Genomic DNA, 26,095 nt, shown 5'->3' on the forward strand with positions numbered 1-26,095 from the left:
GGAGATATCAAACTATGAGAAACATATTCTGAATGGATACCTTACAAATCCGAGCCCTTACAAGAAGAGAAGGTATCATCTCATATACTTGGATATTCACCACCATATGTGTTAATGGAAACATGGGTATCACAGTGATGGTTATCCAAATTCTCAACTTGGATACGAGGTTTAGAGTCACGAGATAGGTTATCAAGATTAAAAGATTAGAGATCAACTGAAAAGGAAAGATTATAATTTTGAAAGAGAGAGGAAATATAAGACATATCTTCAAAACTTTGCTCCTATACTTATGAAATACAACTACCTTGTTCATGAATATTGATTCAGATAATAAATTGAAAATTATTATGAGTTGAAGTAGGTGAAACAAACAAATCATGAAACATAGGTGGTAGAGGTTTCAGAGTATCCCCAGAGATAATCAAGTTTTCATTTGGATTAGATTCAAGATTGGACTTATGTTCATTAATATGATCTTAAAAACCTGAGGGATCAACTTTCACTTTGGGCTCTATGAAAGTAGTGAACTATTCCAAGTTTTCTTTAGTAGGATTTGGATCATAAGAATTGGATGGAGGTTGAATGGACAGATCAACAGTTTGATTTTTAGATTTCTGAACTTTAACATAATCACTAGGGGGTACCCAAATTGGTACTTGAAAAGGAGGAGGAAAAGGAATGAAACGAATAATAGGTCCCTCCTAGAAAGATTGAGGTGTCTTAGTGTGAGCCAAATTTTGGAAGAGGAATATTTTTGATCCATTTTCTCATTGAAAATAATGGAACTTCTTCAACACATTCCAGTCAAACAAAAAGAGTCCCCTCTATACGTTGTAGTTATAAGGTCAGGTTTTCTTGCTGTTATAATTCCCTAGGCTTATGTTTTCCCTGAGTTTATTTATTGGCTAATTTCTTCTCTATAACCCAATAATTGTTTTGTAATGAATTCTTTAGGTGAAAATATCTTTCAAATATCTGCTCTTCTAATTCAACAAGCTCTAGTTTTTCCACCCTCAAACCTTTACACTTCATTTTCAAAGGAAACCCTACTGACAGTCTTTCAAGAGTCTGGGAAGGATTATGCCCAAATGACCTTCTTTCTAATGCCTACAGGACAACATTTACCTTTAGAACCAACTCAATTTCCTCTTGAAACCTTTGTTGAAGATGTGAGACCAATTTTACAAATAATTGCTAGGGTTCTAGGAAGGGAAGATACTATTGTCATTGACCAAGTTGTTTTGGGGATGTTCAATTTAATTTTACAGCCTGAAACTATTCTTGATATACCAACCTATTGGGAGAGATTGGTCAATTCTCAGCTGTCAGACCTAATTCTTACTGGATGTTTTAGATTCCCATCATTAGTAACTTATCTATTCCTTTATGTTCATGTTGAGAGTTTCATGCATTTGGGTTTAAATATAATGGATGTACATAAACGAAAAAAGAAATTAGTAGTAGATTGGATAGACACCCTGAGGAGTCATTCCAATTATGAAGGATTCACATATTTCACTACTTATTTTATGTCAGTTTCCTACTCCATCATAAATAGTTCTGCTCCACCTTGCATTTTTCCAAAATCCCAATCCCTTCTGTAGCTTAGTAAATATGTTAAAGTAGGTGATTGGTTCCAATTTGAAGATTATGCTGAGATCAGGTTGTATGGAGCAGAGGTTTCCCCTTATAGGCTTCCTACATTTGTACCCATGAGACTGTTTTCTCTAGAATTTATCAGGCAGAGCTTGAATGTTGACCAAATTCATTTTGTACTAACAAAGAAGGGGAATTTGTTCAAATTGCCCAAAATTGTTGGGCCTTTTATTGTTAATAATAGACAGGCCATGGAAGAAGTGGAGAAAATCCTCAAAGACATGCAGTTGCAATAGGGCGAGAAATGGTTTTATGATCCTCATCATATCATTTCCAAAAGGAGAGTGGAGAACTCATATGCTCCTTACATACATGAACCCCGACCAGATATTGAAAAATTGGCTAATGGTGGAAAGATAGGAGCACAAGAGAAAATGGAGATTGAAACTCCACATCCTACAGAGAAGGGTTTGAAGAGAGGCAATGAAGAAATAATTTATTTGGAGGGTGAGACCAATCAAAGCTCTAAAAATCCAAGGTTGTCTAAAAAGGAAAAGGAGCCTGAACCTCTAGATAGAAGCTCCTCAACTGCAATTGGTTTTCAACTACAATTGGGAGAAGTGACTTGTACACCTTCCTCCCCTGTGCCTGAAGAAACTTCTCAAAGCTTTGTTCTTGTCCTAAAGAAATTGTATAGTCAAATTGAAGAAATAAATAAGAAGATAAAAGAAAGTGTTGTGTCTCATCTTGAAACACAATCCATTTCGGAATATCACACCATATTGTTGTCTTCCATGGATATTGAAAGAAATCAATTGAAATTTTGTTTTTCTCATCCTTCTATTGTAATGGTTTCATCAACAACAGGTTTTAAGACTGTTAATTTAACTGTGGATGCAAAAGAAATTCCATTGCCTAACAAAATTAATTTGCACAAGAAAAATAGAGAATTGATTTACAAAGATCTAAGTAAAACATCTTTGGATGCCAGTAAGGCAGAAGATTTATTTGGAAATGTTGTAAATCAATTGAAGTTGGAGAAAGAAAATTCCAGAACCTTACTTACTAAGAATGAAGAGTTAAATAATCTGGTTTTCAAAATTGGTGTTAATCTTGAAGATATAATTGTTGAACAGAAACACTTGGAGGTGGTAGAAACTAAAATTAAAGTGCTAAGGAAGAAGTTCAAATTACCTTTTGTGGAACATGTCATGTCCCCATAGGTATCCCAAGTAGATAAACAAAAATAAATTTTGACAAATGAACTTCTACAGAAAAATAATGAAGTAACTTCCATCAAAATGAATTGTAGCCTGCAGCAAAAGCTAGACACACATGTATGTACTATTTTGGTACAACCAGATTCTGATGATCCAGTTGAAAAATTGACCAGGGTAATGAATGAACTGAAGATATCATAGGATGAAATGAAGAAAATGAAAAGGAACCTAGATGATACAAAGGAGATTCTAAAGGTAAAAGAAAGAGAGTTGACCATGGCCAAGGATACTGCATCAAAATACCAAAATGACTACCAGACTGCTTGCAATGAAATTAAAGAATTGAAGGAAAAATTAAAGGGGACAATTTCCCTCATGTAAGCCAGGGAAATTATATGGAAGGATATTATTCACATGATGATAAATATTTGGGAATTCATGTTGATTGTAGTAGAGGAGAAAACTATTATTACAGACTTGGAGGGCATCATTGCTGCCAACAAATAGAAAATCCAGCAATGTGCATAACTAGTTAGGAAGATAATTGATTTTCTTAATTTGAAGTCATCACAAAAATAAAGAGAAATGAAAATTGAAGAAAGAACAAAGTTAGTGCTAGAGGTTAATAAAATACCGCTAAATAATTTCTATAGAAAAAAACTAAGACAAAGAAGGGAGAAACTAAAGAAGCTATTCTATAACTCAACACCAACTTTGATAAAAGAACAAGGGTAGGTTTTCCCTCATGTTGGGATCAACAGGGAAACATTCTTCCTTGGGAAACTTATGAAACCTTGTTGGTAGAGGCTAAGAGTAAGATTAGAACCTCCCATGAAAAAACAACAGTTTTGAAAGGGGAAATAATTTTTAATTATCTTCATAGAGATTTGTAGCCGTTATGGTTGAGTAAGACTCTTTTTACTGAGAATCAAACGTACAGCCCAACCACTAATTTCAGAATGGCTCACACAAGATTTGTAAAGAGTGAAAGCTCAAATTTGAGGGTGTCAAACAAATGTAGAGATTAGATGTCTCCTACAATAACAAAAACATAAGTTGGACCCTCTACAAATGAGCCCGCACATGAATGACAAGTTACTCGATGTAAAAGGACCACTTGTTATTTTCATGATATTTTTCAAAATTATATTTGTAATAATAATATAATTTTGTCCTTGGTTTATCATAGATAAAGTCCTTCTAAGGAATGAATAGACCAAAGTAGTTCAAGAAGTTAGTAGTTTTTTGATAGTTAGCAGTTTTCATAACTGTCACTATTGTAATGATCATACAAAATAAATTTTGGAGAACCATGGAGGGTTCCAAACTTTGACTTTAGAAGGAAAATTCTCTTTCTATGTAATGTATTTTCATCTTCATGGAGATTTTAAATAAAGCTTTTCAAGGTGATTCCGAACATATATTTGAATGTGATATGTGTTCTTATTTCTTTGTGAATCATTTGATGTATTTATGCTATGGGAAAGAGTAACGAAGCTACTAGTTTTTAAATGATATAGTTCACAGTATCTGTAAATTGAAGTTAAGTAACCTTAATATGTGCTCCTCTTTTCTATATTTTCATTCCTCTGTCTTCCATAGTTCTGTTAAATTTTGAAGTAAGAGATTTTGCAATAAGTAGCCTTTTATTTAAGACTTTCAATCATCTCTTTCATCACTTTACTAAACTTAAAATAAAATTCATTGCCAAGGAAGCTACTTTGAAAGATGTTCTTATTCTAGGAACATATCATAATTATTACCTGAAAAAAATATGTCTGAATTTTCACAATGTGACAACAAATAAAGCTTGTTATCTTTCTGAATAAATGTCTTAGTCACTAACATCTACTCACCCAGAGGTTGTATCTAAGGTTACAACATCATTTGGCATCGTTGCCGAGGAACGAAGAATGAAGTCATTTTTCCATAGGTTTCCTTTGATAAATCATTTCTTTGTTTGGTGTGAAAAGAAAGTGTGTAGGCTCAGTTTTCTCACCAAAAGTAAATAAAGGTCGCAATCCTGGCTCCCAGAATACCTCACATGAGGTCAAATACCTCATAGTAAAAGGCTCATGTTCTTTTTGATCCTAAAAGAATAGTTTCTTGAAGGATTTGGAGAGAAAAATCTCTAGTAACTCCAAGTCCTACTTTATCATCTCATGGCACAAGTTTTGTCTCACAACACTCTAAGGTTCATCATTCAGAAGAAGTTGTACGAAACTTGTATTTTTCTCAAGAAATTGTGTTTTCTCCTCGAAGAACCTTTCTAGAACCCACTCTTTGTTATAGCACCATTTACAACCCTTGGTAGATTTGATGCTCTATGATAGGGCCTAGGGAAACCCTTCCCTACCTAACTTGGTCCAAATTCTAAAAAATAATGTTTTAAATCCCATACGTGATTTTTCCTTCTATAAAGTGCGTGTACACATGCATCAGTCTATACCAAATCCACATATATGTGTTGAGACATTAAAATATACATAATCTCCCTTAATTCAGGTGGAGTTTATGGATTCGACCTGATACTAACCTACTATACCCCGTGGCCCAGTTGTTTCCCAACTGAAAAAACTAATTTGGAGATGTATAAATAAACCTCCATGGGAAGGCCTAAGAGAGGAGAAAAGATTAGATATTGATATTATACTTGATTACATCCTTGATCAAGTCTGAAGATATCCCTGTGCCTTCTACACTCCTAAGTCATAGCAAGCCTTGGTTTCCTTCTTGAGATGTCCATCATCCCTTCATGACATCCTTACTTATGGAGGAGGATTGTTGAGGCCTGGGTAGGATGGATCTAGAGGATGGCTTCACTTGGAGCCGGTGGATGATTTAGGTTGTATTTCTTTCATATTTTCTCTAGATTACATTCATAAATAGACGTTGTATTGTTTCTAATGATTATGGTCTTTATGCATTAATTTATGTTATGATTTTCTTATAAAATCTTATGTTAATGCTTATTTTCTTACATTCTTATATGATCTAACACTTATATCATGAACATGCTTTCTATTACTACTGTTATGTATGCTTTACTTGAATGAGTTGGAGGTTTTAAGGCATTGGAAGAAGGAAAGGGTTTGGACCCTAGGGGAACAACCTCAAACATAGGACATCCCGGTAATACCTCTTCTTCCTACTTCAATAGTTTAAGTATTAGGACTTCCTATTTGTATGTCTCTTTATGTTGTATGCCCTTCGCTGTGTTGGGGTTCTCAACCCAAGACCCTAGGGTGAATTCACCCATAACACTCTTGAAGAAAAGTCATTTGATTTTGTCTCTCTCTCTTTTCTAGAAGTTGAAGAAATTAAAATAGTTGATTTATCCATTTCATATCAGATTGTCCCTACTATTTCTAAACCAATTACTATATTTGTCATTCCACTTTATCCTTTTTAATTTTAGAAAAAAGATTCTTATATTCCCTCTGAAAATCAAAATATGGAAATTTTGGGGTTTCTTTTAAAGAGATATGCTCCTTTGAATCTTCCCCAACTTATCAATTCCACACCTCAGGACTATTTGAAGTTATTTCCGAGATTTATAGGAGAAGATGAAGTAACAACATAAAAACATGTCACAACTTTCTACGCTTTTGAAGAAATTTGAATGTAGAATACTTGGATGTGGTAATGAAGCTTTTTGTATAGTCATTCAATGGAGAAGCGAGGAAATGGTTTAAAAACCATCCCTTCTAATTCAATTAACAGTTGGGAGGAATTATAAAATTCATTTATACAAAAATGGGGAGAAAAGAAAGATCATGGTTATTTCTTGACTAAATTTAATGCAATAAAGAGGAAACCAGATGAAGAGGTGGTTGAATTTATCAAGAGATTCAACAAGCTATACAATAGTCTCTCTGCAGAAATAAAACCAGCTCTTGCTAGTGCAAAAGTGGTTTTTGCATGAGTGTTTGAATCTGATTTTGGCTTTACTTTGAGGGAAAGATGGTACCCTAATCAGGATCAAATTTAGACTAATTCATTAGAGATTCAAGCAAATTAATATATAACAAGAATAATTAAACAAAAACACAAATTTGATGAAAAGAAGAAAGGAAAGGAGGAAGAAAATCCTTCTAATCAGCAAAAAAATTCTCATGAGAAAATGTTAGATGAGATGACTAACATTATCACGAATCTGTCTAATAAGTTGGTAAAATTGGAACTTGATAGGAAAAATCCCCTGAGGAAGATTTAACAAGCACATAATAGAAGTTTTAATCCTCAATTTAGGAGACAACCATTGCAGATTATGTAGAGGGAGAAAAAGGACTAGGATCAGGTCCAACCACCCTTATACATTGAACATGAACCATAAGAAGTAGTGGAGGAGGCCCTTAGTGTTATCAGGAATAGTGTCTATGTAGAGCTGCTAATCTCACTAAGGATGGTAGCTACCTTAGAAACAACCACACTAAAAACTACTTTCGTTTTCCTTTATGAGAAATATATAAGAGAAGAATAAGGAGACCAACCTCTGTCTTGCACTTGGTTCCTTGCTCGATTCCTCTCTCTTCTGGTAGGTTTTTGCCACTCGCTTCCTTGTCTACCCAGCTTGAAAGAGTACCTATAGAATCAAAGCAGCATAACACTATCCAAGAACATAGATCTATTATCATAAACAATATAGGATCAGATGTACAATGACCACACAAATGCATAAATCATCAATCATACAAGAATGTGGAGGAAAACTTGAATAGCTTTATTGATAATCAAGAAAGAGCAAAGAGGATTACAACCAATTGTTCTGACCCAGCATCATCCTCTCAGCAAGAAAGCCCTTCTTCACCTCATGAAAATCTTAGATCACCCAACACTATGATTTCGGACCAAGAAACCAACAGCACTTCCTTACAAGATACAAAATTCCAGCCTCTGGATCTCTGGGATGAGGGATCCATATATAGATGTCTGCAAGGGAGGTGAGTCAGCTTTTGAGATTTGATTAGTGTCTTCTCTCTAATAGTTCTTGATTCCACTTGGAGATTGATGATCTCCTACTCATCCCTGGTCGAATTCAGAGAGGGAAGTGTCACAGGAGAGGTTTCTGGAAGATTCCATGCTCCTCCACCTTGTGGATTAACCCTGCCATTTGTCCCTTCTCACCCATCGCACCCCATGGTAGGGATTTTTGACATGCATTGCACCTACTGTGTGTATTCAGGTGGGATGCAACACACTTTGCCTATGGAGCAGGTGAAATGGTCCAGTTTTGACCAGTTCTGAGTAGTTTTTCATGGAGAACTTCTGGGAGATGCTGTAATTAGTTGACCTTGTTCTTTTAGGGGTTAGAGCAACACCTTTAGGGACTTAAGAGCCCTTGATTTATGGACATTTATGTTTGCGATTGCAGTGCCCAAAAATGTCTATAACAGTTGCCCCCTAAAGCATGAGGTCATTAATCTTTTTGATGTCGGGTGAAATGCTTTATCATGAGGATACGAAGTTTTTTCGAGCTGGAAGGCGACCTGTAATAAGATACAATACAATACATTATCTTCATTTTATTTTCATGATCTAGCTAAGGTGGGCATTCCCATGCTTAGCTTTATAAATTCATTTTCATGTACATAGGATAGACAATCGTCTAAGTGTAGACTGATGATTCTAGTAGAGCCATCATCCCTTAGATTGGATGATTATCTATGCAGCAATGATGTACATTTGATGTCTTTATTTTCCTGAATATATATCGCAGCCCGGATGGATGAAACTAGATCCGGTGTCTTCAATCTCGTTCGATCTTCACTCAAAGTACAAGTCGATCCATGTGAGAGATGTTCTGGAGTCGAACATGGAAAGACATCGCCTAATTACCAGCGAATGATGTAAGCTATTAACAGGCGTGAGAGGAATCACCGATAATGATAATGATCCTCAAGGTACTACAGTACAATTCACGTGGTGTGAATAAGGGACTTGGCATTGAACACAACGCAAAATCTTTCGGTCGAAGGCCATTGATGTAAACCTGTCGCCAGAAGTGAGAAACTTGCCATTAAGGCATGCAAGCTTCAAAGTACTGAAAGGGTTGTTCCTAGATTGACTTCTTGGATAATGAGCTGATGCCAACAAGAAGTGATCTGTCATAGGAGGGCCTTAGTGAATCCCACATTAATGACACGGAATGGAGCAAATGATTTTAATGGAGGTGAAAACAATCTGGTGACATACGGTTTAGGGTGGCAGTCATGAAAGAATGGAGCGAAAATGTATTATAGTGGGTGAGACACGGGTGAATTCTCTGAGCGACTTCTCTTGAACATATCAGTGACACTGACATGATGGATTGGTAGCATTAACCCCAAATGTGGATGGTGTGATGGAACCATGGTGATGTGACCAGTGAATGGAACAACCCAACCCGACTCAGATGCGAAGTGAAAGTGTCATGTTCAAGAGCAACTTGCTACCAACAAAGTTTCTTCAAGTTTTTCTTCCCAAATTTTCCCCAGTCATTGCTGACCAGTACCTCTTTATTTTTGTCAAGCTTGAGGAGGATAACATATGCTTGTTCTATAATTTTCCCTTCGGGCAAACCCATCGCTATGTTTTAACGAGCCTAGTGATAGTGAAACTCGTTCTTGTATTGTTATGGACAAGTTTGTCGCTATTAGGTTTTAACGAGTTTAATGACAAAGATAACTCGGTCCTTTTCAATTTTAGAGATTCTGAAAAGGAACATAAAGGAAACTCCAAAAATCCTTTTTTGTCATCTAATCCCTCAAGTTCAAAAAAGTATAAAATAATACGAAAGGGATGAATTTTCGGTAATTTTAACGAGCCGAACAAGACAAGCGCTCGATCTTTTTGTGTAATAATCCCTCAGGTCCAAAAAGATTAAAGTCTAAAGGAGGGATAGCACTTCCAGTCACATTAATGAGCTGGAGAGGCCAATGGCTCGGCAATATTTTCATATTTTATGAGTCAGTTGAAAAGAGCTTAAAGGAGACTCGTTTTTGAGGAACGAGTGATAGATTCAGGTAGCAGTTGATTCCAGGTAAGGTTTGGAATTTTCAAATCATGACAATGTCACAAGGATGGCTAACAAGATCACTCTAAATAGCTGTTCCTCCAAAGGGGGTAAACAATCAAGTCGAGGTGAATGATCGGCCAATACAGAGTGGAGGTGATGATGAGAACATGACCAAGGATTCAAAGGCTGAAGTACTACATTCACGATGGCTATTTACTGGAAATTGGTTCATTTTTTAATGAGCTTAAGTGCTGGGGGAAACACTTGCTCATTGCTTATGTTTATTTTTTAACGAGCTTGAATTCCACGTTAAAACTGCTCGATTAATCTAGTTGCATAATAAGGATGTCTCATATATAAAAACAACATTATTTCAAAGCTTTGCCCCACATCCTTTCTTTATGCAAGTTAGGAAACGACCAATCCTACGAGTTTAAAGGGTTAGAGGGCCTATAAATTTAAAAAATAAATGGTCACTCTTCGCTTGCATGCCAAAAGGTTTGCATGCCCCCAGGTATAGTGAAATAGAGTTTCAAGGTTACCCCTCAATTTGCAGACAAAACATTTGTTTTATCAGGAAAGGCCTACCTTTTCAGGTTACCCCTCAATTTGCAGACAAAACATTTGTTTTATCAGGAAAGGCCTACCTTTTTCAGGTCACCAAAGATTGTTCTATTTGTGCCACAAACAAAACACTTCTTCGGCGATGTCTACCGAAATAGACAAAGGTGAGTGGCGCGGACGCCTCCACTCACATAACTTTGACGAGGGAATCTTACTCTAGCCTAATCCCCTTTTCCTAAACGGATGGGTGTGTCAGACTAGTTAGATATCCTTCGCGGAAACCTACCCTATACCTGAAGTTTTCCTATCGAAACAGGCCAGGGTGCATGCCCCCTGGGTTTCAGTCATGCCCTCCGAATCACTTGTGCTCATCAGGAGGACGGACTGGGGATTGATGAGACATTCCTTGCGTGAAAAGACCATTCAGGGTTGGTATATGACTATTTGCTATGTGTGAACCAGGTAATGAAAGTTGGTCTACGAGCTTGACCACTCTTCCTTCGTGTGGAAAACACATTACTCTAAAGAGTGAGGAGACAATGGCTCCCATGCAATAGGGGTCCTTGGACTACCATTACGTTCATGTAAACAATTTTCCTTCTCAATGTTATCGGCACATCGAGAAGGATCCCTAACGGTCGACTGGTTCCTTTGTCAAAGCCATTTAGATTTCTCATCTTAGGCAAAAGCGATGGCGAACGAAGCGCTTTCCAAGCAGTTGAAGAAAGGATACTCACAGAAGCCCCCTCATCTATGATGGTACCGGCCATAACCATTCTATATACTTGAGCGATGATTCGAAATGGTACACTAGCCGGTAAACGGGGTCTACCTAGTAGATTCCGGTCAAAGGAAACAACTAGGTTGCTTGGAGGTGGGACCAAATAGACGGCCGGGTACGACTTTGAAGAACTTCCTTCCGGCGGTAAAGGAACGGGTAAACTACCCCCATGTTCATCGGAGTCTATGTTTACGAAGAGAATTGAACGTTGTCGTTCTTGTTCTCTTCGATGACTATATCATCTGAAGATTGATCCTCTGAAGGCACGACTGGGTCAACTACCGCCTCGACCTTTTGATTTTTGTCTAGTATGGATTCAGATGGTTTATATTCAATGATAGACGCTTCGGCCAATCATAAGGGCATGTCAGCCGGATTTTCAACTAGTGACGGACTCGGCAAGAGTTTCTTGTATCCAGGAGGAAGCCGTAATGGTGAAACCGGACGGTCGTCCAAAAATCTTTTAGCTTCATCTAAGAAGGGACAATGGTGGACGGCATGATCGCATTCACACAATTTACAAGGAAATTTATATTTTCCTTTTTTCCAGGGGCTTCACTTTCACTAGTTGATGGTGTACTTTCAACATGATCATCAGAGGTTGACGACACTGGATCGTGCAAACGAGGAGACTAGTCCCTTAAGATCTGAGGGATGCAAGGACAATCTCGATGATAGTGGTCTCCTTTTCAAATGACACATGGCGATTTAGGCCTGGTCGGTGTAGTGTGTGGATTTTCACTAGACAATGCTTGGTTGCCCCTTTTCGCCTTTGGCTCCTTCTTCTTCTTCTCTTTCTTCTTCTCAGTTACTTGATTTTGGGCTTTACCAGCTTCATCAAGAGAAGAGGAAGGAGGAGAGGAAGAATTGGACGAAGTAGAGGGTTGGGGGGTAACTCTAATATCGTTTAGTTGCTGACTTGATTGTTCAGGAATTACGGTTTTCTGAACGACAGAAGTCGAGAAGAGCCATACGGGCAAGCTGATTGTCAATCCTAGAAGAGACAATGTGGCCATATGGGGTGCACCAACATCTCCCCAAGAGGAGAAGGGACTAGGATTTCCTCCAAGGGGAACTCCTTGGTTGGTGGACTCCATTTTTCTCAACTTAAGATCAACATAGGAAAGGTGATGATTATTCCATTTAAAATAAATTTTTAGACACTTTGACACAACTTGTTTTTTCAATTTTTAAGAGTCGAGAAAAAACAAAATATGACTCTAGTCGCCTTCGATTTTTAATGAGCCTGAAGCGACAAGCGCTCAGATGGACCTTTTCTGTTAAGGAGTCTGAAAAGGAACGAAAGGGACTGCTCTGGAAATCTAGACAGAGGGATTACCAAACCAATCGAGAAACTACAGAATACTTTTTACGGTACGGCAGTCAATCTTCCTGAATGCTGTGTTCAGTGCATTTCGATCGATAGGGCGCAGACACGGCTTCCTATGGATAAAGGATAAAGCCTATTGTGGTCCCCCAAAATATACTCGACAGTACGTGGGAGCACAAGTCCGTACTGGCATTTATCATCGCAAAGTGGAGGAATCACCCAACAAACTTGAAAACAATAGTTACCAGGCTTTACGACGCCAGAATATGTCTCTAGCCTAGACTTCTAGATGTTGTGCTTTAGGTTCCAAAGCATTTTTAGATTCATTAAATTTATTTTATGGTTGATCTTGCTTAAGAAATTTTCCTTTCAGGTTCACCGCATGATGTAGATGTACAATTCCTAAAATGCAATCTAAGATGATAAAAAGTCATTTAATATTCTTTCTGCAATGAAAATCCTAGCTACTAAGGAAAGAGAGATAACGTTCTTTCAACAAAGAGAAGAGAGCACACACTATATGCACTGTCCTAAATCAAACCAACAAACAGTCTAAATGCAAATGCACATGCATGTATTTGTTTTCAGCCTTCTTAATGTGTGAATGATAAAAATAAAGCTAAGCACAAATTTGAATTATTTTCCAAAGTGACAATTACTAACAAGTTTCTTTTCAAAACAAAATGAGGACAATGACAACACTTTACGACTTGGAATTGAAAACTTGTTTTCGACACTAGAAAAACTACTAATTCAGATCAAATACAAGAGTAACAGTGTAATCGGCTATCAAGAACAATTAGATTCTGTTCTATGACTGAAAATGACACTTGTGACACTTTCAAATCAAGAAACAATAGTACAATTACGCTACTTCTCTATAAAGGAGAACTGAAAATGACTCAAAAAGACATAAAAACATTTACAATTCCTTGCACAATGGAGGCGGAATAACAACAAGGAAAGGGGTTTCAAATAGAGGTGTATTGATTACAGGCAGCAAAACTCCTGAATAGAGCTGAAAAGAGTGAACACAAAAACAAAAATTTAGGAACAAGGCCTTGTCTGATCAGCGCACCTATAACACAGTGAAACTAAAATGCAACGCACCTACTACACTTGGGAAGTGCGCTGCATTTGAAGTTCACAGAACAGATAGTGCGCTGGACTAGGGACGAGACTTTGATTAGATTCCGAGTCACAGTTTGCAGTTCAGTTCAAGGATTTAGGCTGAGCAAGTGGTAATGAGTAAATCAATCACAGGGGTAGATCTAAAGAGGTTACTAGAGCCACCATGAGGGAAATTAGAGAGCTTGTAAATCAATCGTTTAATTCATAAACAAAACCCAGAGATTGACTGAAACAGCGTTGATCTACTTTGCACTTGCATAGCAAATTCAGTTCGAAGGCTAGCTGGCTTGACTTCAGGCTCCGTCTATAAGTTTATAAAGTAAACAAACGTAGATGAACAAACAATCTACTCGCTCCCCAGTGGAGTCGCCATTTTCTTATCGGGAATAGTGTCTATGCAGAGCTGTTAATCCCACTAAGGCTGGTAGCTACCTTAGAAACAAACAGACTAAAAACTACTTTCGTTTTCCTTTATGAGAAATAGATAAGAGAAGAATAAGGAGACCAACCTCTGTCTTGCGCTTGGTTCCTTGCTCGATTCCTCTCTCTTCTGGTAGGTTTTTGCCACTCGCTTCCTTGTCTACCCAGCTTCAAAGAGTACCTGTAGAATCAAAGCAGCATAACACTATCCAAGAACATAGATCTATTATCATAAACAATATAGGATCAGATGTACAATGACCACACAAATGCATAAATCATCAATCATATAAGAATGTGGAGGAAAACTTGAATAGCTTTATTGATAATCAAGAAAGAGCAAAGAGGATTACAACCAATTGTTCCGACCCAGCATCATCCTCTCAGCAAGAAAGCCCTTCTTCACCTCATCAAAAGCTTAGATCACCCAACACTATGATTTTGCACCAAGAAACCAACAACACTTCCTTACAAGATACAAAATTCCAGCGTCTAGATCTCTGGGATGAGGGATCCATATATAGATGTCTACAAGGGAGGTGAGTCAGCTTTTGAGATTTGATTAGTGTCTTCTCTCTGATAGTTCTTCATTCCACTTGGAGATTGATGATCTCTTACTCATCCCTGGTCGAATTCAGAGAGGCAAGTGTCACAGGAGAGGTTTCTGGAAGATTCCATGCTCCTCCACCTTGCGGATTGACCCTGCCATTTGTCCCTTCTCACCCATCGCACCCCATAGAAGGGATTTTTGACATGCATTGCACCTACTGTGTGTATTCAGGTGGGATGCAACGCACTTTGCCTATGGAGCAGGTGAAATGGTCTAGTTTTGACCAGTTCTGAGTAGTTTTTCATGGAGAACTTCTGGGAGATGCTGTAATTAGTTGACCTTGTTCATTTAGGGGTTGGAACAACACCTTTAGGGACTTAGGAGCCCTTGGTTTATGAACATTTATGTTTGGGGTTGCAGTGCCCAAAAATGTCTATGACACTTAGATTGCGGGAAAACCAATATTCTACTTTGTTTGAATAGAAAGAAGAAATAGTGAATAATGAGGATTTAAGTTGGGAACCTCAAATTGCCCTAGATGATTAAGAGATTGATGAATACTCCAAAAGATTCAGAGATTTTATGTAGGCAGGATTACACAAAAAGTATGATATGAGGTCAAGGAAAAGGTCAAGGACTCGAGATCATGTAGAGAACCAACCAAACTAGATAACCCATCAACCAACCCAAAGCAAGATGAGAAAGGAAAAAACCATTAAAAACAGTCCTAACTCACCAATGGGAAAGATCAGGAAGCCATCGGGATAGAGGGATGCTGCAAAAATAGTCCCAAAACCCTATCATCAATCAAAAAAATGTGCCAAAGGAGAAGCCAGTAGAAGAATAACAACCAAAAGTTGTAAGGGAGGCTCATTCTTTCAATCTTCATAAATGATTGGAGAAACTTAAAATTCATATTCCATTAACTGAATTAGTGATGAAATCTGATAACAAAAAACATGTTTAAGATTTTATTAATTTATCTTAGAATAATGATGTAACTGATACAATTAATATACAAAAAGGGAGGCCAGTGGTGATGGTTGGCACTCAAGTGGAGGAACATGATTCTTCCACTCCTCCTTTTTATATTTCTCTTCTAATGCATACTTTTATTCTTCACAATTGTATGTTGGATTCAGGAGCTTCTCATATTAATTTAGTGCCTCTCTCAGTTATGAAGCATATTAATATTTATATTACAAAACCTTACAAGGATTTGTATTTGTTTGATTCAAAAAAGGTTAAGTGTGTGGGAATTATTAAAGACCTTGTAGTGTCATTCGTTCAGATTCTGACCAGAAGCATTTTAATAAATTTTGTATTTGCAGATATTCCAACTCGATTTGGAATGCTACTCTCTAGGTCTTGGGGAGCCAAGCTCGGAGGAGTGCTGAAACTGGATTTCACTTATGCAATCATTCTAGTTTTTGGTGGAGAAGAAAGGAGATTCTATCGAGACACAAGATTTGTGAAAACTATCACAAAGGAGGATTCAATTAATTCTCCTCTTTACAATAAGGAAAAATATGATTTTTCCTATCTTATGTTTCGAGAATCTCAAGAAATTGTTGATGATACAAAAGTGTAGGTTGCTTCAGCAATTGAAATAAAAGAAGCAATAGTAAGTGGAGATTAAAATTTATATTTTGATGGAGCATACTCAAAGAAGGGGAATGGAGCTGGGGTTCTTCTATTTTCTCCTAAAGGTTAGATTATTCCCCTTTTCTTACAAATTAGAAATTGACTCCAAAAATAATATAACAGAATATGAGGCTTTGGTTCTTGGTTTACAAGCTGCTAAAAATATGGGGATACAATTTATTTCTATTTTTGGAGGATCTAAATTAGTTGTGAAAAAAATCAAGAATCAGTGTCAGACTAAACATCTAAGGCTTAGAGCCTATCGAAATGAAGTTTGGGATTTAGTACACAGTTTCTTTGCAACTTTTAATATTCATTTCTTCCCAAGGGGAGGGAACACATTAGTTGATTCATTGGAAGTGGAAGGTGGCACATTTAAACCCCCATTAAATCCCAAATTGAGATATGAAGTTGAAATTAGAAGTAGACCTTCCATTCTAGATAATATAAAATATTGATAGGTTTTTGGGGATGAAGAGCATATTAAAATATTTCTGGAAATGGTAGGAAAATTTTCAAATTTAGAAATGGATCAAGAAGTTGGTATTGAGGATCTTGAAGAAGAAGAGATTAATAATGAATTTCCTTGGAAAGACTTTGTGCGAGTTCACAAGATTGTGTAATTAAAGAATAATGTGATCCCTAGAGGCTTGGTACCCTTCAAAAAATTATTCAATGCAAATTATGTTGTATAAATGCAAACAAACCAAACCTGGGAGAAAGATATCGAGGATTGCACCCTTGGAACTGAGCATCTAGCAAAATTGGTAAAGCTAGAAAATGGTATCTCGGAAGATTATAAACAAAGGTATGTGGATATTTTCAAAAAATATATTGATGTGTTTGCATGGTCTTATGAAGACCTCAAAACTTATTATACTAACATCATTCAACACAAGAAGCCTTTGAAGCTAGGAGTTAAGCCATATAAATAGAAACCGAGACAAATTAATCTTCTCCTTTTTCCATCAATAGAAAAGGAAGTCACGACATTATTACAAGCAAAGATAATTATTCCTCTTAGATATTCAGGTTGGGTGGCTAATATAGTGTATGCGAGGAAAAAAATGGAGAAATTTGATTGTGTATAGACTTCCGAAATCTAAATGGAGCATCACTAAAAGATAATTATCCCCTTCTAAAGATGGGTCACATTTTGCAGAGAGTAACAGGGTCTTCAGATTATCTATGGTTGATGGTTTTTTAGGTTATAATCATATTTCAGTGTAGTGAGAAGATCAAAATAAAATTACTTTCACAACCCCATGGGTAACCTTTATGTATGCAAAAATTCCATTTAGTTTTATGAATGATGGTGCTACTTTTCAAAGGGCTATGTATATAGCCTTTGTGGGAGAAAAAGATAAGTTCATGGTCATTTATTTAGATGATATTACAGTGGTTTCCAGAGCTAATGAAGAGCATCTGAAACACCTTCAACATACTTTTGAGAAGTGTAGAAAATATGGCTTATCAATAAATCCAAAAAGGTATCATTTTTCGTTGAAATAAGGGAAATTGCTTGGGCATATTGTATCAAAGGAGGGAGTAAAAATTTATCCAAAATGAGTGGAAACAATTAAGAATATAACTATGCCTAGAAGTAGAAATGAAATTCAAAGTTTTCTCAGAAGATTCATCCCTAATTATGTAGAGATTATGAAGGAGATCACTAATATGTTGAAAAAGAATGCGAAATTCAAATGGACCCCAGCTGTTAGAGAATCTTTTACAATAATCAAAGAATATTTTGGAGAAGCTTTAGTACTGTGAGTCCTGATTATCAAAAGCCTTTTCAAATGTTTTCATTTTCTTATCCTTTCAGTATTGCATCAGTGCTTTTTGCAAATAAATAAGGATAGTAAAGAACAATCAGTATAATTTTTTAGCAGGGTATGAAGGGATGCTGAATTGAAATATAAAATTATAGAAAAGCAAGCTTATGCTCTAGTTAAAGCTTTGAAAGGTTTTCGAATATATGTCCTATAATCTAAAATCACTGCATATGTACATAGCTCTGTTGTCAAATATTTGTTGACTCAAAGTGATAGTGAAGGAAAAAGGGGAAAATGGATAGCTAAGATCCAAGAGTATGATATCGACATTAAAACAACAAATTTAGTAAAGGGGAAAGGGCTGGAAAAAATCCTAACATAAGAAAATTGTCAAGCGATGGGGATTATTTTTCTAGATGAAGTTTCTGAATCAAAGACAATAGAAGAAAAAGGTAAAGAGAAAGAACCAAACAATGAAATTCAATATAAGTACCTCTACTTTGAATGGTATAAGGATATTTTCCATTATTTATATTTTATTAGCTTCCCAACTTCCTTAGAAAGAAAAAATTACAAATCCCTCAAATTGAAAGCTCAAAAGTATGTAATAACGAATGGCCGATTGTATTGGAATGTTGTGATTCTCTGTTTGACAGAAGGACAAAATATTGAAGTTTTTATGAATATCATGAATGTCTTTGTGGTGATCAATATAATTGGAAAGTAACAACACATAAAATTTTGAAAGCTAGTTTTACTAGCCTTATTTTTTTCTAAATGTTTTCAGGCTACTCAGAAGTTGTCAAAAGTGCCAAGTATTTGCTAAGAAGAAGAAATTGGCACCTTTACCATTGATTCCTGTGTTTTTTGAGGAACCTTTTAGATAATGAGGTCTATATTTTATAGGAGAAATCAATCGACCTTCCAGTGGACAACACAAATGGATCCTGAAAGGTACCGATTATTTTACAAAATGGGTGGAAGCTATACCAACCAAAAGGGCAATTGATTCAGTGGTTATTAAGTTCCTAGAAGAAAACATCTTCACAATATTTGGTTGTTCAAATGAGTTAGTAGCATATAATGCTCAAGTGTTCATGTTTGCAAAGTTGATGGAGTTTTTCTAGAAATACAATGTGATACTCTCCCATTATACCACCTATTATCCTCAAGGAAATGGGTTGGTAAAATATTTAAACAAAGCTATGGTAAGAATACTCAACGAAACAATTGCAGCAAATAAGAAGAATTGGGATTCTCATCTAAATTTTTCCTTATGGGAAAATAGAGTGACTACTAAGAGGTCTGCTGGTAAGTCACGTTTTGAATTGGTCTATGAGGAAGCAGTTTTGTTTCCCAGCAAACATAAAATCTATCAACGTGCACAACTAGCTAAGAAGATAATTGGTTTTCTTAATTCCAAGTCATCACAGGAATTAAGAGAAATGCAAATTGAAGATAGAATAGAGTTAGAGCTAGAGATTAATAAAATGGCATTGAAGAATTTATATAGAAAATCAACTAAGACAAAACTAGGAGAAATTAAAGAAGTTGTTCTAAAATTTAGCACCAACTTTGATAAAAGAACAAGGGTAGGATTTATGTCATGTTGGGATCAATAGGGAAATCTTCTTCCCTGGGAAACTTATGAAACCTTGTTGTTAGAGGCTAATAGTAAGATTAACACCTCCCATGAAAAAACAACATTTATGAAAGGGGCAACGATTGTTAATTATCATCACATATATTTTCGGGTCTTACGGTTGATTACAACTCTTTTTACTGAGAAGCCAACTTACAGTCAAATTAGTAATTTCAAAATGGATCACACAATATTTGTGTAGAATTTTCTTCTAGTTTCAAACTACAAATTGTGATATGCTAAAAAAATTGACTCGAATCTACTCTAGTCATAAGAGGAAACAAAAATTTATCGATGAAATCATGAAGCAGAAAAGGAAGAATTTAAATCGCACATAAGACAATATTTTTTTGGGAGAGAAAAATATGAAAACCCCTCTATCTATATATTATATTTACCAAAAGACGTGAGAAGAAAATACAATACTTGTTCAACCCAAACAATCTCTGCATAAGTATAAACTATCTCACTACATCATAAGGCAGCTCAAGCCAATACTTAGCCAAATCTTTTGCCTGCCAAGCCCCTACTTCCTTGTGTAGTTTCCTAGGGAATTAGAAAATATTTAATTTGGAAATTTGTCACTCATAATTGCACAATACTCTAATTGCATGCGCCATCGGTTTAATTTAGATGATTTTACAACTGATAGTACATTGTCCTTGAAATCTAATCTCAACTGCCTCTTCCTCTAAACTGACATGCATGAGTTATTTTTGAGTGAATGATCAGTTATCTGATCGATGACTATGTGCGAATTAAATCCAATTTAATTTTCTTCACCACTCACTAGTTCCTCCAATAGTTAGAACTAGTTTAACTAAATTTAACTCAATTAATATGAATTAAATAATTACAACTCAATAAGAACTCAACCTAGGCCCCTAAAATTTAGGGATCATTCTACATGACTCTAAATATACTTCCAACTTGAATTTACTAATACATCTACGTCAACTTAACTTAGTTAATTGATACAAGTTGCTATGAGAAAAGAATTACAATTTAATTCCTAATTTAATTCAAGGACAAATTAAATTAGATCTTTCTTGTTGCTATTTTTATCATTTATTGTTGCAATTTTCAACACTCCCTATCAACAAGAAAGGAATTCAACTCTATCTTGATCCAATACCTTTGGAATTGAACTCTATCCTAATCCAGTGCCTTTGGAATTGAACTCTATCCTGATCCAGTACTCAATAAGAACTCAACCCGGGTCCCTAAAATTTAGGGATCACTCTACATGAATCTAGATAGACTTCAAAACTTGAATTTACTGAGCCAACTAAGTCAACTTAACTTAGATAATGACTACAAGTTTCTTTGAGAATAGAATTACAATTTAATTCCTAATTTTATTCAAGGACAAATTAAATTAGGATTTTTCTTGTTTCTAGTTTTAACATTTCATGTTGCAATTTTCAACAATTTGTGAAGAGTCAAAGCACAAATTTGATAGTGCTGAAGAAATGAAAAAAAAAGGATGACTCCTATAGCAGCAACAAAAAGGGTTGGACCCTCTACAAATGACCTTGCATAGGAATCACAAGTTGCTCAATGGAAAAGGCCACCTGTTATTTTCATGAGATTTTTCAAAATTGTATTTGTAATAATAATATAATTTTGTCATTAGCTTATCATAAATAAAATCCTTCAAAGGACCGAATAGACGAAACTAATTCAAGTAGTTAGTAGTTTTTTGACAGTTAACCATTTTCATAACTGTCACTATTGTAATGATTATACAAAAGAAGTTTTGGAGAACCATGGAGGGTTCTGAATTTTGACTGCAAAAGGCAAAGAAATTTTCTGTGTAATGTTTCTCATCTTCTTGAAGATTTTAAATAAAGCTTTTTCAAGGTGATTTCGAACAAATGTTTGAATGTGATATATGTTCTTATTTCTTTGTGAATCATTTGATGTTTTTCTCCTGAACGTATACCGAGACAAGATTTGAAATTCAGACCCGATCTTTACCAAGATTTTTGCTCAAATGGTTTTTAATTTTAGAATTTGAACCTTCGTAGAAAAAATATTATGGCAACAATTCCACGATGACCTATTTGAGATGAAATTCTAGAGCTTTCAAAAACCCTAACTTCCTCAAACCATATCTCCGAAAATATAGCGAGATAAGATCTGAAATTTGGACCCGAGGTTCAAACCGATTCCTTCTCAAATGGGTTTTGTTTTTAGCTTCTGAACCTTCCTAGGTAAAACGTTATAGTGAAAATTCCACGATGACCTATTTGGAGCAGTGAAACCCTAGAATCCAAATCTTTGATATCAAATGTTATGAAACCATCTCACAAAAAGATAGAAAAGATAGATGAACGCCTTAGAAGTAAGACTCTTCAAGGGGGCAACCTCCTTTTAATCCCACAAATTAGCAATTCTTAGATGATACAAATGACAAGACCTCCTTTCTATATATAGGAGTCTAAGGGGTCATAATACAATCAAAGCTGACATAACAATAATAATGTAAGGGCACAATAATAACAATAGTGGGCTTCTATGGGGCACAATAATAACAATATGGGGACTACATGGGCACAACAATATAATAAGGGGGTTGTACTAATAACAATAAGGGGTTACACTAGTAGTATAGGGACCTAACAACATCTCACCTAGAGGTATGGCTCCATGTGCTCCTTCTGCCCACTTGGATCAAAATTTCCCCTACTGGAGGTGTCTACTTGAGCGGATGTCTCCACTTGGTCTCATCTATGCTTCTTCAATTGTGGTTGCTATACAACTTACTGTGGTTGATTCTACGGCTGCTTCAGTGGCTGCATATGAGGATGCTTATTGAGAGGTAATTTATGCTCCCTCTTGAAAGCCAAGTCTATAAATTGTTCCTTTCTCCTCAAGTCTTTTCATTCATATTGTAACTCAAATTCATATAGTTTCTTGACCCGCACATCGATCTGTGTCACTTGTTTTGTGGCGATGTGTCTAAGGAAAATCTTTCCTTTGCTAAAAATCACATCTTAGCCACAATCCTCCAATACCATGACAGAAAAAATATTTTTCTATATTCTGAGAACATACATCACATCTGGGATTCTGAGATGGGAGCCAAATTCCCTTTGAAAAGTAATAGTACCGATGTTGGTCGTGCTATTCCTCCCATCATCTCCAAACTCTATGTTCTTCTTGAGGTATTTCTCCTCTAAGTCACTAAAGAGATCTATATTCGTCATCATATGAAATGAGGCACCGTTTTCAAGATACCACATGATTCCCATTACATTTATTTCCATGCATGCAATGATATTGAAATAAAATTTGAATTGTAAAGCTAGATCTTCACCTATTGTTGCTACTACAGGCTCCTTCTTGATTGCTTTCTTTTGTGGCCATTTCATGGCATAGAGCTCAAACTCATGACATTGAAAGCAATTGACATTCAACAAGTCCTTCTTCTTTCCTCCCTCCTTACCTTGGGACTCATTTCCCTTGGATTTATTTTCTTTGCTGACTAATGCAAAGTCCTCTTCCACTTCTTTGGATGAGGTCCCACCTCTGGTGTTCTACTGAATCCCTTCTTCTACCAAGTCAGACCACAACCACTCCCATTTTAGTAGCTTCTCCCTCCAATTAACTGAGTCCTGGTAGATATGACAACTCTTCAAAAGTCCTAGAAGTGCTACGCTCACCATATCGTCTTCTACAATAGTAACCCTGACACTTCCAAGCTTATCCCAAAATTGGGTAAATTGGTTAAGTACTTTGGAATTGACTTCTTCATATTGATTTTTCTAAGTTTGTCCTTTAGCCTCTTGCGGTCACTACTATTTTGAAATAGGTCCATCAATGGCTTCCACATTGCAAATGGAGTTTCCTTACTGTGGATATTCAAGACAATATTATCTTAAACTCCTTCTAGGATAATCCTTCTTGCCTTTGCCACAGATTTTTTGCATTCAACTAGATATTTAGCATCAGATGTTGGAGGCTTTGGGATATCATTATTTATGAATTCCTTCAGCTCGTTGTCTTCCAAACCTGCCTCCATCTTGTCCTTCCAAGCTATGTAATTTGAGTTGCCTGCAAGGGCAGGCTCAAGTCTCAAACTGTAGAACAACATCTTGCTGACTCTGAAGTATGAAATTGCAAATTTGATTTCACCTGCACAAATAACTCATATTTTCATCTTCTAAAGTGATTTCAACTCTGATACCATGTATAATTTTCATGTATGTTCAAACTACAAATTGTGATATGCTAAAACAATTGAATTGAATCTCCTATACTCATAAGAGGAAACAAAAATTGATCGATGAAATCACAAAGCAGAAAAGGAAGAATTTCAATCACACATAACAAAATATTTTTCTAGGGAAAGTGGCAACTAAAAACCCCACTACATATATATTACATTAACCAAAATATTTGAGAAGAAAATGCAATGCTTTTTCAACCCAAAACAATCTATGCACAAGTACAAACTATCTCACTGCTTCACAGACCAGCTCAAGACAATAGTTATCAAATTTTTCTTCCTGCAAAGTCCCTAATTCGTTGAACAATTTCCTAGGGAATTAGCCCATATTTAATTGGGAAATTCCTCACTCATAACCATGCAATCCATCCATAGGCCTTCTTCCAATTGCATGCACCAGCAGTTTAATTTAGATTATTTTACAACTAATAGTACATTGTCCCTAAACTATAATCTCAAATGGGTCTTCCTCTGAAATGGCATGAATGAGTTATTTTTGAGTGAATTATTAGTTATTTGATTGATCACTGCATGTGAATTAAATCAAATTTAATTCACTTGACCACTCACTCGTTCCTTCAATAGTTAGAACTAGTTTAACTAAATTTAACTTAGTTAAACTGAATTAAATAATTACAACTCAAAAGGAACTCAACCCGAGCCCCTAAAATTTAGGGATCACTCTACATGACTCTAGATAGACTTCAAAACTAGAATTTACTGAGCCAACTAAGTCAACTTAACTTAGATAATGACTGAAAATTTCTTTAAGAATAGAATTACAATTTAATTCCTAATTTTATTCAAGGACAAATTAAATTAGGGTTTTTCTTGTTTCTAGTTTTAACATTTTGTGTTGCAATTTTAAAAAAATTGTAAAGAGTCAAAGCTCAAATTTGATAGTGTGGAAGAAATGCAAAAAGGGATGTCTCCTATAGCAGCAATAAAAAAGTTGGACCCTCTACAAACGACCTTGCACAGGAATCACAAGTTGCTCAATGAAAAAGGCCCCCTATTATTTTCATGAGATTTTTCAAAATTGTATTTGTAATAATAATATAATTTGTCATTAGTTTCTCATAAATAAAGTCCTTCGAAGGACCGAATAGAACAAAGTAATTCAAGTAGTTAGTAATTTTTGACAGTTAACCATTTTCATAATTGTCACTATTGTAATGATCATACAAAAGAAATTTTGGAGAACCATGGAGGGTTCTGAATTTTGACTACAGAAGGCAAAGAAATTTTCTATGTAATGTTTTTCATCTTCTTGGAGATTTAAATAAAGCTTTTTCAAGGTGATTCTGAACAGATATTTGAATGTGATATATGTTCTTATTTCTTTGTGAATCATTTGATGTTTTTCTTCTATGGGAAAGAGTAATGAAGCTGGAATCATTTGATGTTTTTCTCCTATGGTAAAGAGTAATGAAGCTGCTAGTTTTTAAATGATACAATTTACAATCTCTGTAAATTGAAGTTAAGTAACCGTAATATGTTCTTCTCTTTTCTATATTTTCATTCCTCTATCTTCCATATTTATGCTAAAGTTTGAAGCAAGATATTCTGCAATAAATAGCGTTTTGTTTAAGAATTTCAATCATCTATTTCATCACTTTAATATAACTTAAAATAAAATTCATTGTCATTGAGGCCACTTTGAAAGGTGTTCATCCAAGAAGATTTCCTAATTATTACCTGAAAGAAAAGGCTTCTGAATTTTCAGAATGTGAAAACAAATAAAGCTTGTTATATTTCTAAATAGATGTATTAGGCACTCACCTCTACTCAACTAGGAGTTGTCTCTAAGGTTACAACACAAAGTATCAACCTAGCCACCATAAGACAAAGGTTGGCCTTGGTTTCAATGGATAACATAAGAGATTATATACATAAACATTGAATAAGCAAGTAATTTGACATTGTGAAACACCAATTGCAATGTTTAGAAGGAGACCTTCATCAATGGGAGACAAAAAGTGAGCTTCTAGAAGGCAGTAATAGTACTAAGGTAAGAGATACCCATGACAGCATAAAAGGATTAATGAGAAAAATAGTTCACATAATGATTGCAAAGAAACTACAACACACATTCAATAGGATAAGTACCAAAGCCATCGAAATAGTTCAATTTATCTAGTACATATGAACACAACATATACCGTAAACACACCAAGAATAGTCCTTAAACATTTGAGACACATGCAT

Source organism: Pinus tabuliformis, chromosome 9 (assembly GCF_031772625.1).
Source record: "Pinus tabuliformis cultivar Carrire ecotype Pingquan chromosome 9, CPIR1, whole genome shotgun sequence".
Lineage (NCBI taxonomy): Eukaryota > Viridiplantae > Streptophyta > Pinopsida > Pinales > Pinaceae > Pinus > Pinus tabuliformis.